Source organism: Charadrius vociferus, unplaced genomic scaffold (assembly GCF_000708025.1).
Source record: "Charadrius vociferus isolate BGI_N301 unplaced genomic scaffold, ASM70802v2 scaffold14, whole genome shotgun sequence".
Taxonomy (NCBI): domain Eukaryota; kingdom Metazoa; phylum Chordata; class Aves; order Charadriiformes; family Charadriidae; genus Charadrius; species Charadrius vociferus.
In genome coordinates, this window is record NW_009648876.1 from 3,292,129 (window position 1) to 3,310,864 (window position 18,736).

Here is an 18,736-nt window from a genome sequence, read left to right on the forward strand (position 1 = left end):
TTAGTAGTCTATTGATATCCATTCATCCAGCTTTTGTGAAGCATATATGTAGGGGTAACATTTTTCAATTTGTCAATCCTTTCACCAAAATGCTACCTAAAATCTCAGCAACAAGTCAATACAAAATACAATTAAAATTTTATTAGCAACATTCTCATTTTACTGCCTCATTATAAAGTCAAGCTAATTATGAATAAAACTGCATGCCCTATAAATAAGCTTTTTCTAGTCTTACCCATTTTAGATATTTCCAGCTGTTATGATAGCATCAAAATAAAATCTTTGAAAATCCAGCATACTAAAAAGTTGAGAAACGTTTATATTTTCTACTTTTACAATATGTACATTAAAAATTGTAACATATCATATTGTATTTTGCACTGAATTGTTTTACAGCATATATAGATTTTAAAAATTTAATTAGAATTTAATTCATATTCAAACAAAAGATGTTCTATGCAATAAATGAAAAATTACTAGGTGCTGACTTATTCTAAATATAACATAAAAGTATGGAACTGGAAAAACATTTAGCCCACCCATATGCAAAATAATCCTATAAAAACAAACATCTCAATATGTGTATATACTTATATACATAATTATGTATACACACACACTGAAATGTTTGTTATATATATTTATAGACACACTCTTTTTTTAAGTCAGGACACCTCATAGCCATTTTAAAATGTAATTCAAACTTTTTGGTGATTTTGAGGTGTCCTGTTTTAGTTTTCCCATCAGAAAAAGAAGGAAACCACTCTTAGATTTGATTTGGTATTTGGAATCTAGACACAAAATGTATAAACTGATTGCTAAATATAAGGAATGTTCAAATTTTTAAAAAAAATATATATTTAAGGATTCATTTGTTTGGTTTTGTTTTGTTTTGTTTTAATTAACACTCTAAAACTGGAGTTCTGCATCCACCTGGAGTACTGCATCCAGCTCTGGAGTCCCCAACATGGACATGGACCTGCTGGAGCACATCCAGAGGAGCCCCACGAGGATGATCCCAGGGCTGGAGCACCTCTCCTATGAGGAGAGGCTGAGAGAGTTGGGGCTGTTCAGCCTGGAGAAGAGAAGGCTTCGGGGAGATCTTATTGCGGCCTTCCAGTACCTAAAGGGGGCCTACAGGAGAGCTGGGGAAAGACTTTTTACTAGGGCATGTAGTGATAGGACGAGGGGGAATGGCTTCAAACTGGAAGAGGGCAGGTTTAGATTAAACATTAGGAAGACATTTTTTACTTTGAGGGTGGTGAGGCACTGGAACAGGTTGCCCAGAGAGGTTGTGGATGCCCCATCCCTGGAGGTGTTCAAGGCCAGGCTGGACGTGGCCTTGGGCAACCTGGTTCTAGTGGGAGGTGTCCCTGTCTATGGTGTGGGGGTTGGAACTGAATGATCTTCAAGGTCCCTTTCAACTGTAAACCATTCTATGACTCTATGATTCTAAATATGCAAAGTTGTATAAAAACAGTCACGCAGGAAACTCAGTAAAACTGAAAATATTTTCTGGCATGGCACAGCTTTCATTATTATGGTTTTGTGCCACATGCCATAGAAAACGTTTACCTGAGTCCATTGATTTAAGTCATACTAAAAGTTTCTTTGGGAGATTTTGACAACTGTGATTTTCCAGATCCTGTTTGGTTTAATAACCAACGTGCACAGTTCTGACCAAGTTAGGCATACAAATTTAAGAGAAGACGCTAAGAATATAAGAAGGTGTGAAAATACACTCATATAACCATACACACGACTGCAGAGGTAACTAGAATACTGAATTTTAGGGCAGCATTGTAGCACATGTAATATAGCTACACATGCAACCTATGAAAATCTAGGTTACTGTAATATGGCTAGGATTACTCTAAAGGATTGGTGTAGTAAAATAAAATAATGGTTTAATTCAGTCACAAAATTAAGAAGGAAATGTTCTGTATGGGACAAGAAAGACTTTCTCAATAAGAATCAACTCCTTTTCTCACTTGACATCACAAAGATTCATTTGGTTCACTACTAACAGGTCTGGTTGTTTGAAAAAACTATCTGTCTAGTCAGAGGAAAAATAAAGAATGATCTCCTCCTCCATACCCATCACTCCCACCTTGTCCAGAAGTGTTGCTGTACTTAGCCATACAAACAACATACAAATTATGATGCATTCTGGAAAATAAATCTTGGATTTGCTGGATTAATATGTTATACGTTTTTCTCCCTCTGAGATAAATAAAAATACCCTTTTATAAGTATCTATTTTAGAAACATCAGATGGTGTGTTTTAACTGACAACTCTCTTAAATTGCTTTAGTATAGGAATACAGCACTAATATCCTTTCAAATACAACCCCTGCCAGGGTGAATATCTCACCTATTAACATATAAGACATCTTTTTAAAATATACATGTACTAAAGAATTAGACAATATGCACAATCTATTTTATACTAAGATGTCACAGAAAACATTATATTCAAATCAAAATTCAGTTTTAACATAACATAAATACATCTGTACACCTTTTGCTTAAAACATAAGTAAAATCCTGTTCTTCCTGAAATGAACGGCAACATTTGAAATACTTTGAAATATTCAATTGTAACATTCCTGCATTTGTGACAACTGATTGAAAATGTTATTTAAAAATTGAGATAATTGCATCAAAAAGAAAAACGTATTTCGGATATTTATTTTTTTTTAATTTAGGTCATATTAATCTTGCTACCAAATCGTAATTCTCCATCTGTTTCCAGAATTCACTTGATTTTCCCTGGTTTATATATTGGAATATCAACTCTTTACGGTAAATGGTAATTCTGTTTTATGCTAATACAGTATCTAACATATGAGGCCACAGCCCTCTAGGTGCTAGTACAATGAAATAATGCAATTTTTTTTTTTTTCTGTTGAAGCCTAAAATTCATAAGGTCACTAAGTTACAAGGTATAAAATGATACAACAGAATTCTTGGTCTCAACTCCAGTTGTACAAACAGATACTGAAAAAGCAAAGATTATTTATTTGGTTTTGTTACCTGCACCACCACCATTTCTTTAAGTACTTAACTCCCAGTCTGTCAGGGAAATTGGACTGTGCTCTTACTTCCTTTTTACAGATAAGAAGTTCAGAAAGTGATTTGGATGCAGAAGTGAGAAACCTAACTACTACCCAAAGTAAATGCCCTGAGCTATCCACTAAGGGTATCTTTGACTATGCAGGAAGATTAGGTTTCCCAGTTTATGTGTGTGCTCCTGGCTATATTCAAATTTGTGCTGCAAAAAGGAGAGTATCTATAGCAATTATGAACATGAGCTTAAAATACATATGCAATTTAATTTTTTTCAAATACTATAGGAAAAAAAAAAAAAGGAAGGAACTCCACCTTTATTTCATGCCAAATAGATTTTATAAAAAATAAGGATTGCAATTATGACATTTGCTTACTCACAAAGCAAATTAATTATTTCCACAGGTATCACTCTCATCCTATTTGCGTTAGCATAAGTAAGTTCAAAATCAGGCTCAAAGAGTATAATACTTCTCCCCTGAAAAGGGATCAAACTATAACAAAAACAAAACAAAGTAATTTCACTGCATATGTTTTCATTAATACATTATGACTTTAAAAGCCTTGACAAAGTTGCAACAGTCCAAGAAACTGTGGTGCTTAAGAAGGGCTCAAACTGGAGTGCAGTTAGTGGCCCGCAGTTCCCAACGAAGTCAGCAGAGATTTGATGAAACTCTGCACTTCAGAGGAGGATGCTCGGTACTTGAGGGATCTCAGCCATTATGTCCAGAGGACACAATTCAAATTGCTTTAACTTAGCATTGGTGGCTCATATTCACCCTTGCTTGCTGCAAAATCCTGCACTCCTAAACTCTGTATCAGCTAATTCTCTAATCCTTCTCCATTTACTGACAACCCACTTGCATAACCCCATGCTGCACTCATCTATGACGTCAGCACCACCTAAAAGTCCTCTGATTTACCAAACTGAAAGTCCTGGCTCAGTTCTGGGAGCTGAATAGCATCTACTGTGGAATGCCAGATGTTCGGTGATTACGCTATGCCACTTCTCATCCCCTCCCTTATGCTGCAAGGAGATAATCTGCACTGAGCAGCTATGAGTGTATACAAACACATTCAAAATATCTTCAGGGGAAGCAGAACCATGACCAAACCTGCACTACTACCCACACTAACACCTCATGTCCTGTCTCCCCAATCCTCATTCCCACTCCTCCTGTGCAAGGTTCCCCACCCTTTCATTTTTCTATTATTTCCTTGCTCTCCTTCTCTCTGATGAAATGTGCTCTGACTATATTCTCACTTCTCACAGTCTTTGGAAGCGAGAAGTTGGTAACCACCTTATGTGCCACCCAGATAATACAAAGTATTTACCTGGCAAATGTAGTGGGCGGATGAAATGCATGCTGACTGGCTACATGGCAGGAGTTAGCATTTGATGCGGCTGTTTTGCCAATTAGAGTAATCATACATAAGGAGGCCAAAAACCATGGCTTTAAGTTTGAAGCTTCACATGGTGGCATGACACATGCCTGCACAAAATCACATCAGAAAAGAAAAAGTCTCACTGATTATACAGAATGGCATCAAAACTTGGAAAAAACAAACCCAACAATTTGATAGTAGAAGCATTTAATTGCATCATCCTCTGCTTATTCCACCTCATAGAATTGTTTCTGAAGAGATTGCACAGAGATTAATGAACCAAGGATCTTTTTTATCTGTTATTCAGCTTTCCTTTTTCCTCTTTTATTTTCAAAAGTTTAATTACAACTCATGCCATGAATCTTCTGTAATAGTTGGGGTTTTTTTTTTCTTTCTACTGAATCTTTCAACTACTTATGTAATTTTATTTTATCTTCTCTTAAGAGAGAAACACCTTTACAGCAAAAGGTTCCATCTAATCTAACAAACTCATCCTAATCTGGCATAACTCTATATTTTAGTCTCTTTAAAGCAAATAATTGCATTCCCTTAAAACTGTATTTAAATTACTATCTTTCATTTTATCTCTTTTCCCGTCCTCATTGCTCATCAATTACTTCAAACTCTTTAAAACTCTATCTGGCCCCTGGATTCTATACTATGAAAATTTCATGCTATTTTAGTTGACTATAGGCTTGGAGTTGATGAGTGGGTATTCTGAAAACACAAGTTCCTGAAGAGAGCAGTCATTAAAGAGTAAGAGCCATCTATTATTTCTATGTGCGGCAGGCTAAACAGACTGCTATGGTAGGCTTGTGTTGATGTGAGTAGTCCCATGCCATCCATCCTTAAACTGAAGTGGCAGTACGATGAAAATCTGTGAGAAAAATCAGGATCAACAAAAGATGTGACAGAAGTCTACTGGAACGAAGCAGAAAAACAGCGAAGTACATTCAGATGATGCCTGTGTGCACTTAGAATTTACAGCCACACTCCGTCATATCAGGCAACTCTTGGAAAGTCCCTGGCTACATACCCAATGCCAACCACAAGTTCAAGGCAGAACAAGCTACCAAAAGGTCATGAGTCATCCTGTGTGTACATCAGGCAGAAATGCTAAGCTGGTCTGGACAGGTGTTTGTTCACGTCAGCCTCCAGCTCAGCCTCCGATAGTAGGCTTACACAGCAAATCTCTGCTGATTGCACATACATACCCTCAAGCAAGCTAGTGGAATTTCTCTCAGTAGTTTCAACACTTCTGGATTGCGTTCCATATGGTGAAATATGAACTTACTTTTTCAGAGGTGTCGTGTACAGAATAAAATCCCGGTTCCTCAGTCCAACAATATACGTTTTCTTTATAGAGAAAGTACTTAGGAGGAGTAGACTCATCTTTCTAATGGTCTGCTTGATATTGATTTAGAAAAATAAGCAAATATCCATAAAAAGAGAAGCAGTTCTTTGTAAATTTAGGTCGATCAGAAGGTAAATAATGTAATTAAGCCTAGGTAATAAATTAGTCTTCATCTTTTCTGATTATGTTGAAATTCTGTAAATGTCATTCTAATTCAAATTCTCTCTTTCTATCAAAGGATATCTAGAATTGAAATATTCTGTGAACAAGTGCAATTGGATTATAGGAAGAGATTAGCTGCTACTTTGTTCCTCAACATAATGCACATTTTTTTTTCTAGTCACGTTTGCGTTCCTGAGATTTTCTCATCACAAGCAGTACATATACTTGTATTTCCTTCATATACTTTACCTGCAATTATTGCAAGATGAATGTAATTGTGCTATTTCTATATGTTGCTTTTTGGGGGTATTCCTGTCCTTATAACTACTGTTTCTTTCAAGTCAATTCAAAGTTAAATTAACCCATTGAAAATAATAGTATTGCAAGTAAGAGGCCTTTCTTAAGTCAAAATAATACTAGATTGTTAAAAACATAATAAATTAAAATGATAGCGCAAATTCTAAAACAGTGATTTCTATCTGTCAGGACATTGCAGCAGGAGTTTGGCCAATTCCCACTCTACTGTTTATCACAAGTGTTTATTTTGTTCCAGTTCTCAGACCTCCTCTTAGCTGAAGCTGCATTTCTCAAGGACATTATTTCATTTTAGTCCTAAAAAACTATCAAGCAATAGAAACCTAGCTTCATCTTAAATGCTCGGGAATAACTTACATCTGAAATCATGAAGCTTAGAACCTTGGAACCAAGCTGGGGAAAGATTTACCAGAGGAAATACTATGTAAGGGTTTGTGTTTTTTTTTTCCACAAACTGCTGCCTTGGCTTAAATCTAGACCATTCTTCAACTAATATTTTATACTAAAACTTGACTCTCTGGGGGACTGAGAAAAGTACCTCTCACTTCTTTTAGTTACTACCTAATTGCGCTTCTGCCCATTTTAAAGTATGAACATTAAGATTTTCCTTTCATGCTTTTAACTAAAGATGTAATTTGGAATGCAAACTTCTCACAGCAAGGAATTAGCAAATCACATTTAAACAAACAAAAAATTTCTCTGGTCTCTGCTTTAGTTGCCATTCTGTAACCAGTGTGTGTGTAGGCTCTAACTCAGAAAGGCTTCTTCTGTCAAAAGCAGTTTTTACGAAATGTGTGCAAATGCAAGTTGTGTATGAAGAGAGAATAATTATTAAAACAGTGTTGGTTATACAGGTTTTCATTTTACGAGATTATCTAGTTCTGAACAAAATATTATTAAAAATTTACACCCACAGAAGTGTATGAGTTTCATGAGTATCCCTCATGAAAACATGTTTAAAAAGTGTGGGAATCGAAGAAGAAAAATACTCTATGAATTCTCTATGATACACAGTTTTAATAACATAGAGAAGAAACTTAACTTTTCTAATTCTTTTCTGTGTAGTATAAAAACAACATTCCATATTTTATGAATTAATATTTCATGAGTTTCAAATTACATTTGCAGAGAAGTGTAATGTATTTTGAGTAGTTTCATTTATACTTTTCACTTTTATAAATAATTAAAAAAAGAAAAAAATGAGCTGGTTACACACTGAATTATACAAGAGCAAAAAATCATAGATTTTCACTCAATTGCAGAGTATGTAGTATACATAGAAAATTAGAACTGTATATTGACTGCACCATTGCAGATGAAACATCTTTTAAGAAGACAGAAAGCAGGAACACTAACTACTCTGGCCAGTAATGACACTTTCAGTCACAGTAGAATGTTAACCCTATCCTCTTGCTTAATTCAAAACAGTTCCCTCTCCCCCTATCTAAAATCTCCCTTTTTTCCTTTCCTCATCTAATTTGTTGCATGGTGTTCTGTGAATACCTGCCAACATTCCAGAGTCAAGGATGGGTTTCACAAAAGCATGACTACTTACAGTACTATTGAGTATAGCAATTTGGGATGCTTCTGAATGAAAGACACCATATAATTATAATGTAATTTCATTATTGGAATGGCTGAAAAGACACTTCACAATGCAAATAATCTACAAAAAAGTAGATAATGTACATTATTTTAAAAACAAATACGACTCACTGATTGAATCACAAACACTCACACTGTTTTGCATTAGACAGGATCTAACTTATAAACTCATAAAACCCACTCCAGATCCCAAAGTGAATTGATCTTCCTGACAGAAATTGGGGCAAAGGCAGTGTATCCTTTCTTTTATGCTTTTGCAGTCACCAAAAGCATAGAGGTTATTTTGGCTCCTCATGGCTATTAACTCATTGTCTGAAGAAGCGCTGCACTGGTTGCTATCCTGAAAAATCTTCAGACTAAAGAAGATAAGATAAAGGACCAGGACATTTCTGCACTTCTCAAGAGAATCCTTAAAAAGCTTCATCCATTAGCTTTACAGGTACTCCCCAGTAGCAGATCAGCTATAAACTTGTTCTGAATCATAAGCTTTATTTTAACTAGAAATCTTATACTTGATAGAAGTAATTACTGGGAGAAATCCTACGGCTGAAATGCACAGGAGATCTGATAAGACATTAATAGCAAATCTTGGATGGCCTATAAGCACAGACACTTAGGAATTCATTTTTTCATTGACTTCAAGGAGACTGAGGCTTCCAATTTTTATTTTTATGGCCCTGGACCTGCAAGTCTAAGAGAAACCTAAGAGTGCTCTTAAATATGCCTTTGACTGGAGTAGAATTTTTCAAGATTAATATGCAACATTAACATTACAGAACCTCACAGCTACTCAACATTGTCCAATTTTCACTATAAACTTTGATAAATGTGGCTAAAATACACATGATGTGCTTCTAAACCAAATCAATGCAGAAATTGATATGGTGTGGTTATGTCAATTAAATTCAGAGGAAAGGATAGCCAATGGAAATGTGCAAAGGGACCTGTCGTTACTGTGTCAACGACACTTTTCATTGAAGCTGACTCGAACTTGAAAGCACGGAAAAGCTTAAAACAGGATATTAGAAATACATTGAGATATTAATCTTCTGACATTGCTGGATGGATTACAGCATTATTTTAACAGCATACTAAACATACATACCTACTAAACATACTAAACATTCAAATTAATTTAGGATTTAAATTCAAATTTAAAATCAAAATCCCATTTCAGCATTCCAGGCAAGAATCCTCAAAATCAATCTCTGAAAGCTATGTTTTAAAATGAATTGATCTGTCTATAGGACTGATAGGACAAAAGGACGCTAGCACTTCTAATTTGTTTTCAGATTATCTTTGCCACAGTTGATTTCTACAAGATATGTAGCACATTTACGAAGCATTCATTTGGCAATTCAGAACAGAATTTAAGTTCTCAACTCTGTACCATCTGCAGAAGGTCTCTCTTTTCAAAGCTGTGGAAATCCAGCCAGAACCATTTCAATTCTATGGTATGGAAAAGAAGGATTTGTAAGGACCATTTAAAAAAAGTCACTTAGTTCTTGCTCTTGAGATCTTTTTGTACAAAGTCAAAAAAGAAAGAGTTTAATGATCAGCAACAGGAACTTGATGGTTACTTTTATCAACACATTTGTGATTTCCAAATGAAGAGCGTAAAGCACTCAGGAGATATGACAGCTGTTAGTCCCTTTCTTAAAATACACTGTCGGTTTCCGTATTTTAATATTTCTACACTCACAAATATCCACCAATTTTGCTATCACAACTATCATATTTTGATCATTTGAAAATTGAAGTTTTAAGTGAGAAGCTGTGGGACTGAAAAAATGGTAGAAATTGAAAGAAGGAGGTAAAAGAAAGTGCAACTAGTTTTTACCTAGACTCTGAACCATCTTGCGATTCTGAACCGAGAAATGAGGCAGACTCCAAGAATACAAAAAACAGTACAGAAGCAATAAAGATCAGAAGGTTGTGTAAATTAACATAAAAATATCAAATTTCTTTTTCAAAAGAACTATGGTGATATAAATCACCCTTCAACATTCACTAACAGTTGTCACATAGAAATACAGCAATTTTTTGGTCATTTTGGTCAAATTCTGCTAAACACTTTGGTTTTGACCAATGACTGATAGCAAACATTTACATTTTAATCACTTCAGTTCATCACAGCTGCTAAAAGGTTTTAGAACCATGCACCAGTTCTTTCTTCTGATCCTTGCTTGGACTTTGTACACATAGGGATAAAAAATTATTGCTAAGATTTAGCAGTATGTATATATATAGCCATTCATCAGTTGTTTCTCTAGTAGCAGTTAAAAAATCCTACACTTTCATGATTTTATTTTTTCTTAACATTGAAGAGTTCCATCAATTCAACTTTTAACTGACCACAACAACTATTTCTTTGAGAGCGAGGACACCTGTGGGAATTTACTAAGTAAGGCTGTTTTGATAGTAACGGCTTAAAAGTTGTGAAATGGAATCCCATATACTAGGAATACAGTCTCTGTTACAAAAAATATAGGCCAAGATGGGATGGATGAAGAAGGAAGAGGAGGACAGTGGGAAACAGAGAGACAAGTGAATATACTCCACCTGCAATACACCACACCACCACTGCTGGAAAAGCATGTGGCAAAGGTAAAGATTCAGCCAGTCAATGCTGGTAAAATACCAAACGAGTTTGGTAACACTGATCCACCTCAATCTCATCACTATTATACTGGACACCAAATCAGATTTACTTTTTGCTTAGAAAAAGGAGGGGTTTATACTATTTTTGTGCCTAAAACTTCTATTATTTATCAAGCATTTGAATTTCTGCTCTGCACAATAAAAACCCTATATAATTACACTTGTACATCCTTCAGGGTTAATATAAGTTCACTTTTCCTTTATTGTACTCAAATAATATCAGTATTTCTTTAACTGTTATATACAGAGGATATTAGTATCTCTATATTAGTATGTATAATATGGTAGGTATAAATTTAGACAAAGACGAGACTCGTGAAACAATCCACACTTCTATTAAGGAGCACTGGTCAATGGAAGGACTTGATCTCTTAGTACACAAAGTGGCTCACTGGCATGGAAAACTATTATTGGTATAGTGTTTGACATCTAGACTAGATTTTCAATTAAGCAGGACATTTGTTTCACATGAAATGGACTTACTGACAGGAGACAGCTAGTAATGGAAAAAAAGGACCTTCCTTTCCAGAACATCTCAGGACTGTAGAAATATTATTTGCTATGAAACAGGATATGAACGATAATTTTAAAAAATGCATACTTAAAGTTAGACTCCTAGATGCTTATTTAGGCATCTTAATCCAACAAGCATGTTTGCATGTTCAGCAAACCCAATAGCCATTCATTTAGAGGATTTAAAAAATCCTAAATTCAAGTATATATTTAAGAAACTCCTAGCGATGACATTCTTTGCCGATTTTGAATTATGGCTGCATGCCTATGTCCTTTTTCTTGAATGTCTCCTTAATAATCTTGCAACAAAGAATTTGTGAATCACTGATCAGGGATATAATTATTCTATGTAAAAACTTACCCCTTCTCATCAAAGTCCATTATGTAATCTATTCTAACATGAAAAAGAAGAGTGGAAGGTTTCCTGTCAGGTCTATGCACTAAACTGTAATGACAAAATGTATTCCTAAATGCAATATAAATACAAATTTTCTCATGAGTTCTTTACTTGATTTAGTAAACATCAGTTTTCTTTCAGTTTTCATCTTTCATCATAAGATGGTAGAGCCATACAGTTTTAAAAGGAGGAAGAGTTTAAACACTCACAAGATCTAGCTAGACACACAATTTAAAACAAACAAACAAAAAAACCCACCCCAAAGCAACAACAACAAAAAACAAGAAAGTCCTTCTTACCATTCCCACTGACGTAAGATTTGATGCCAAAGTTTAGAGAAATGTAAATACCTGAAGTCCCAAACCACCTAAAGATATCACTACTATATGTACTTATATATATATATTTACACACTTCTGTACTATACCTGTGTACTTTTATATGTGACTCCATAATACCTGATTACTTTTAAGGAGAAATAGTCCTATTGCATTTAGTATCTAGCCAACAGCTCCAGCTCAGTTAGAGTACAGAGCTACTTATTCAGCAGTGCCTCTTTAAATTGTTTGTTCGCACTTCAGCTGATTCTAAAAATGATAAGGAAAAACAAAAGCCAATGAGTCCATATGGAAAACATGCATATATTTCTACTCTATACAGGCACAATGGATGGAGCCATCCCTTACCCCAAGCCCATCACGTCTTAGACTCTCACAGCTGCAGTCATGTCAAGCATGAGTGTGCTTATGCACAAAACCAAATGAAAGCTCTCCACATTACAAGATCATGGAATAAAAACCCCATGCTGTTACAGATTTATTTCAAGAGATTCTCCAACCTTTCTTTGAAACCAAATTTCTGCTCTTAACAATACTGAGTAATTTAAATAATACCTCTTTTAACTAAGAGATATCTTTTATATTCAGACCATGTTTAGTTACACATACAGAGGTAAGAAAGGACAGAATGGGGCATTTTTAATGGTGCACCTTAACCTAACTTGGCACCAGTTCTGCACTCAGAAGAAGTGAGTTCTTTACTCACAGATCACAAAATTCTAAGGTAAAATGAAAGATAAAGCTTATAATATCATCAACTTATACGCATCAAGTAAACATGGTGGAATGATAAATTACTTACTACATTTATAACTAATGAACATGTCAAACAGCAACCAATAAAGATGATAGAAGATGAATGTACTGTGTCTAAATGAACACCTTTCAGTTTTCATGGCCATAAAATAAAATAATAATAAACTCTAACATCACCTTCTACATTATTTGTAATTAAAATCCTGGGGTAATTATTCTGTTCTCCATTCTTCTCAGTAAAAGAAGGAAGGGGAGGCACACGTGAATTAAAATCCTTGTGGTAACCCATTAATGTCTCAGCTCAGTGAAAATGAGCATATTTATTCACGTTCTGACCTACAGATTGTTCTGTATAGCTTCACAGTGTTTTTCAACATAAGAATGGTGAAAAACAGCAAGAAATTTGGCTTATGCAAAACACGTCTAGTCTATCTACATGAACAATCTATATTAGGGCTACAGCTACTTTGCATCCCCGGCTTTGCAAAAGATGACCAGCAGCAGAGGCTTGATCCTTTCTGTATTGACTGTTGCTTAACTATTAAAAAAGAATTTTGTATAGCAAGAACTACTTGGTGAAATTCCCAGGGAGGCTCTCTCATAGACACCATCTGAGAATTATTTTCAAATGAGAAAGGAAGTAAAGGACAGTTAAAGATAAAACATTTAAATAACCGTATCTCTCTAGGTCATAAGAAATCGTAAATACCAGAAACTTTTATTAGAAAAAGAACGTAATTTCACCAATGGGTGGATGTCTTCAAACTTAATAAGCACTACTGCAGGAATCCATAGCCCTGTAATGCTAATAAAGTCTTTTGACGAGCCAACTCACAACCTTCCTCTCGGAGCCTGACATTATGTCTCTGACAAGGATCAGAGAGCAGAACAAGGTAATATCAAACCGCTGGCCTCGGGAAATATATCAATAAGTACAACTAAGTTAAGTGGCTGGCTTAGAACTTCACATTCACCCAAGTCAATTTATATGTATATGTTTAATTTATATGTGTATCTACTTTCTGGTTTACCCTTTTGTAAACTTGTAGCTATACATTTTTAACCAAGATAGCCACGAGGGAATGGTAACTACTGCTGGAAGAGAAAGAAAAAAAGAACACTGGAACAAGTGGAGGCAATGACAGAAATTAGCAATTATTTGAGTAAACAGAATCAAAAAGGTGCTAACACAGGCCAGTTATGAAAGTCAACCTATCTTATAAAAAAAAAAAAGCTATAATTACAAGAGACAATTGAAGGTACAATTGCATCCTCCCTGTTGAATGTGAAGATCCTGGATTTAGATCATACCAAATTTAGCTCAGTGGGGAAAATTGTATATATTTATTATCAAACCACATATTTGCAAACCATATTGTCTCCATACAACTCTACTCTGTGTTATATTTCTCCTTCAATGGGAATCTGTGGAGACAAATGTCATTAAAGAAAACTATCTGTAAATAAGCAACAACAATAACAACAAATTAGCAACTTTTAAGATCTAATTAAGCGTTACAAAAGCTAGGCACAGGCACTACTTGAATATAGATAACTTGCATATATTTTGGCTAGATAATCACCTGATATAAATGTTCACATGGAAACAAATGACTCCTTATGCAAACTAAGGCTGTGGGGCGCAAATACACAGATACATCACATGCTTTCATACCTATATTACATATATGTAATTCTGCGAATGCATTAACTTGGAAAAATACTTTTCCAAGAATAAATTTGGAGTCAGCATCCTCCTAAATTGGAATTAAATCTCTCTTTTTAAAGATACACTGAAAAAGAATTTGCATCTAACCCTTGCCCTGATCTCAATTCCTATGCACACTATATACATCTTCTTCAGCTTCCACAGATTGAAATTTATTTTTAGTTTGAGAGAAAAGATACTGACAAATACAAATATAAAAATGAAAAAATGAAAGAGCTGCTCAAAATGACATAAAGGTGAGGAAATCAACAGATTAACTAACCAGTTTTGGTTTCATAAAACATTTGTCCCTTTTTTTAATTTAACAAATGTTCACTGTGAACCTAGTTGCAGTAAAGACTCTTTTTAGACAGAGCTCAATAAATGCATTATAAATTATTATAATTTCAGAGAGTTTACATAAAACTGCACACAATATGATTACAGTTTTTATTAATATTACTATGCAAGATTATTGTTAACAATGAGTTTTATTTTACTACTTCAAGAGTAAAAATAAGTTATATTTCAAATAAAAATATTCTTTTATTAATTTTTAAATGAAAAAATGCTCTTGGTGATGTTAAAAAGCCTAATTTTCCTGACCCCTCTGACATTCAAATTGACAGGTTTATATTCTTTTCTTTCACTTTTATTGATTTATTTTGTTTACCATTAAAATAAATTTCAGATAGATGAAAAAGAAAGGTTTTTTGAATTAGTAGTGTAAATAGTAGGACAATTAGTAGTATAATAAAAAATTTGTATTTCACAAGCCATGTATTCAGTTAACTTCTTGTCATTACCCTATTATTTTTAGGTAATTTCATTTTGGTTTCAGTAGCAAGTACTGAATAGTACAGATGCTATGGAATATAATTACATTTATGAAATATCTGCTGTAATAATAACATTCTTAGTTAAGGCATTTTACAGCTCACATTTTCTAACTAGACTCCTTAATAAAAATAAACCTAGCAGAAAGATGTCCTTGTATTCAAAAATATTTTTATAATTAGACATACATAAATTATTGGCATTAGTAATTTCTAAATAAAATTCTTACGTGCAGATTTCAAAACATAACTTTCACCCCATCAAAGCTGTAATCTCCCCCTTCTATTATCCTCATTCACATGTGTTCCTGTTAATGAAAGGTAGGCATAACTTACAATTTACTTAGAAATTGCATGCAGTAAAGCCAACCCTCAGTGTATACATACACATTCTGTACAACCAATCAGCCTTTACCGTAAATGTTAATGTAAAAGTGTAGCATTAATTATCTAATTACTTTTGACATAATTAAAACAGGAAATTATATAAAACAGCCTCTTAAATGCTCAAATGCGGGTGAAATATAGCCTGTGAAATGTCTTTAACAAACGGCTATCTGTTATTCCCTTCTGTTTCCTTCTGTTTCTAAAACTGAATGCGATAATACTGGTTCTAGACAATATTTACTATTTTTACTATTTTACTAAAAATTTTAAATATATTATGACCAAGAAATATTCTGCAAAGACCTGCTTATCTTTTGACTTGATTTCTCTTTTTCTGCATCACTTCAATATACATGAGCACTGGTTTGCAGAAGATCTGGAGGAACTGCATTTTGCTTCAGTACTCTTTACTAAAGAATGTCATTAATCACAGTGTAATCTATTTCATAAACCAATTTTATTCCATAAAGCAGTAACACTTTAGAAGAGCTTACATGGAGGCTGCATTTCAGTATCTCATGGGTAGGGGGCAGCTGTTAATTTATTATCACAATTATTACAATTACTATTAGTAGAATAAAGTGGATCAAAATATTCTCACTACATTTATGTTTTGGTTAAGTGTACAATAAAAATAACCATAGAAAGCTGAATAGCATGGATATCATGTATTAGGTTACTAGAAACATGAAAGAATTTACACTGCAGTAGAACTGCCAAACCGCAGGCTTTCAGAAATTTTAAAGAAATAGAAATTTAAAACACATTTTTCTAACCCCATCCAAATCACAGGTACAAAGTTCATCTGAATGAATAATTTCTCAGGTAGAAATTTATTATTGCTGAATAATGAGAGGGGAAAAAAAAAATAATAAAAAAGAGCCCAGAAAGACTCTGATCTCTAAGGCTGCATTTGCTGAGGCACCACTTGAGAAGCCAGGGAAAACAGGAGGCCAAACAGCCATCAGTCACTCTGTACCCCCAAACAAATACTCTTCAAGGCTACAAACTGCAAAGATTCAGCTGTAAATCACTGGTAGGTAACAGACTAGTGGACTCAGCCCCTGGGCATTTCCAAGGATGCTTATGATCCTCCCACTGATCCACAATTTGCAAACTGTGCCTCTGAGTAACTGTTAGGAATTGTAATACTTGTAGGAAGTCTAATGTATTTTCAGAAGGAAAAAAAACAAAACAAAACCCCACCAAAAATCCAAACCCAACAAGTGTGAAAATAACTACAGGCACAAAACTAGGGGAAAATAGTGCTTCTGAATAAGATGCAGCTACATATTTTTTGACTGCAGGATAAAGGTATTGACTGTCTTAAGCCTGGGATGCTATGCTATGGGCAAAGATCTCAAGAGATGCACCTTACCTCCGGAAGAGGAAAAACCTCCTGCCTCTTAATTCCTACTTATGTCAACCAGCTTCCTTCTATGATTGGTACACAAAGAACACTGCTTTTTCACTCAAATCAGGCAGACCCCTACTTAAAAAACTGGTGGGTTTGTCTCACATCTATCTATGACTTCTCACCATCAGATGAATCCTCAAAGCACACAAAAGGCAGCCGATGCATCTAGTGTACACCCAGCAGGAGAGTGCAGTGTGTTGCTGCAGTATTCCTACAAACAGCTTGTGAAAGCGATAATGTTTCAGAGATCACAAAGAAAATACTAACTAACATATGTCCAAAGCAGGATGTTCTAGGGATAGGCCTAACCATGCCTTACTTGCCTCTGACATATCAGAAAAATATGGTGTTGCCTTTTCTACCTTACGGTCTGTGCTGTACAGGATCTGTCCTGGTGTGACAGTAAGCTCTGTAACCTCAATGTTTCTTTCCACACATGTATACAACTTGACCATATAAATTCTGAACTCCTTAAGAGCTGCTAAATTAAATTCTCAATAGTTTAAAACTTAGAGTCTAACCTTCGTGTGACTGATACAGTACGCACCAGAAAAAAGCAATAAAGTCATCCAGATTTGCATTCTGGAAATTGCTCTGACATTCGTTTTTCTCTGGGTTGTGCAAACAGCAAAGAGCGCACTATGTGACTCTGTGCTTTTATACCTTAGAATATGGTTGGCTTTCTCCAAGTACTGATTCTGAATGAAACAGTATGTCATGAAACCTGAGTATTAAGGACTCAAAGTCAAAGCTAATCTTGGTTAGACCACAGAGTTACATGCTGCCAACTTTCACTCTAGCTTACATGAGATGAAACTCGAGCACGGAAATATGTAGCACTTTATAACACGCTATTTATTTTCATTTTCTATTGATAAAAGAAGTATGTTTAAAACAGTTGGAACAAAGAAAATGAAAAAATTAAACACCCCTTTGCACAGGGAATTTGAAGACCTTTACCATATTTTGGCAAAGAGAAGAATGTATATTCTCCAACTTTTATCAGTTTAATGATTCTTTTTCATAAGCAGATAGGACCTTTTCTTAGTACAAGGACATGGACAAATGCCAAAACCTACATATCATATCTACAAATATCCTTAAATGAAAGAACAAGATCTTCAACTACAGTGTGAGATTTTTTTTAACTCTTAAACAACTTGAATAAGATATCCATGTAAGTCTAAAGAAAAATCCATTCAATCCAAAAAGCCTTATCTTTTTACATGTTCACTCCAAAATATTTTAAAGTCAATAAACCCCACAAAAATCAAGTGTAAACAAGTGTACAGGAAAGTGTATTGACAACTTTTCTCCCAAATCTCAGCACGTTCACAGAAGTAACACTGATTTAAAAATAAATTAATGAGATCCAAAGCAGGCTTCGTTAAAAGTCTCCCTACACTGAAATGTATGTTTTCTGAAGTATGTTAGTTTGTTTCTGAAATTCTACTTTTATTCACTTTCTTTAACAAGTTTTAAAACTTATGACAAAACTAAGGATTAAAACTGATGATAGCCTAAGTCTTCATAAATGCACAAAAGGGGTGACAATGTAATATCTTGCTAAAAGCTGTTTTCTTACGAGAAAAAAAAAATAGTTTGTTGCTTTGTTTTCTTGTATTTTTTTCAAGCTTTACTTTTATATGCCTTTTTTTCTTTTCCTCCTGATTTTTATCTATGGGGGAGAAAACAAAAAAAATCTGACAACCAGGTAGAGTTCAAAACACGAGCATTAATTGATTTAAGACATCTATCCATTTTAATAGCAAATGAATACTAATGCTGACCATTACACTGAGAAAGTGTAAGTTTTTGAAGAGGCGATGAAA

At 34.5% G+C, this 18,736-nt stretch overlaps 1 protein-coding gene across 1 annotated transcript in view; it reads right to left on the bottom strand.

Annotated features, from left to right (window-relative positions):
* NOVA1 (neuro-oncological ventral antigen 1) overlaps nt 1-18,736 on the bottom strand; it is a 169,167-nt gene that overhangs the window by 4,066 nt on the left and 146,365 nt on the right. The window lies entirely within an intron of this gene.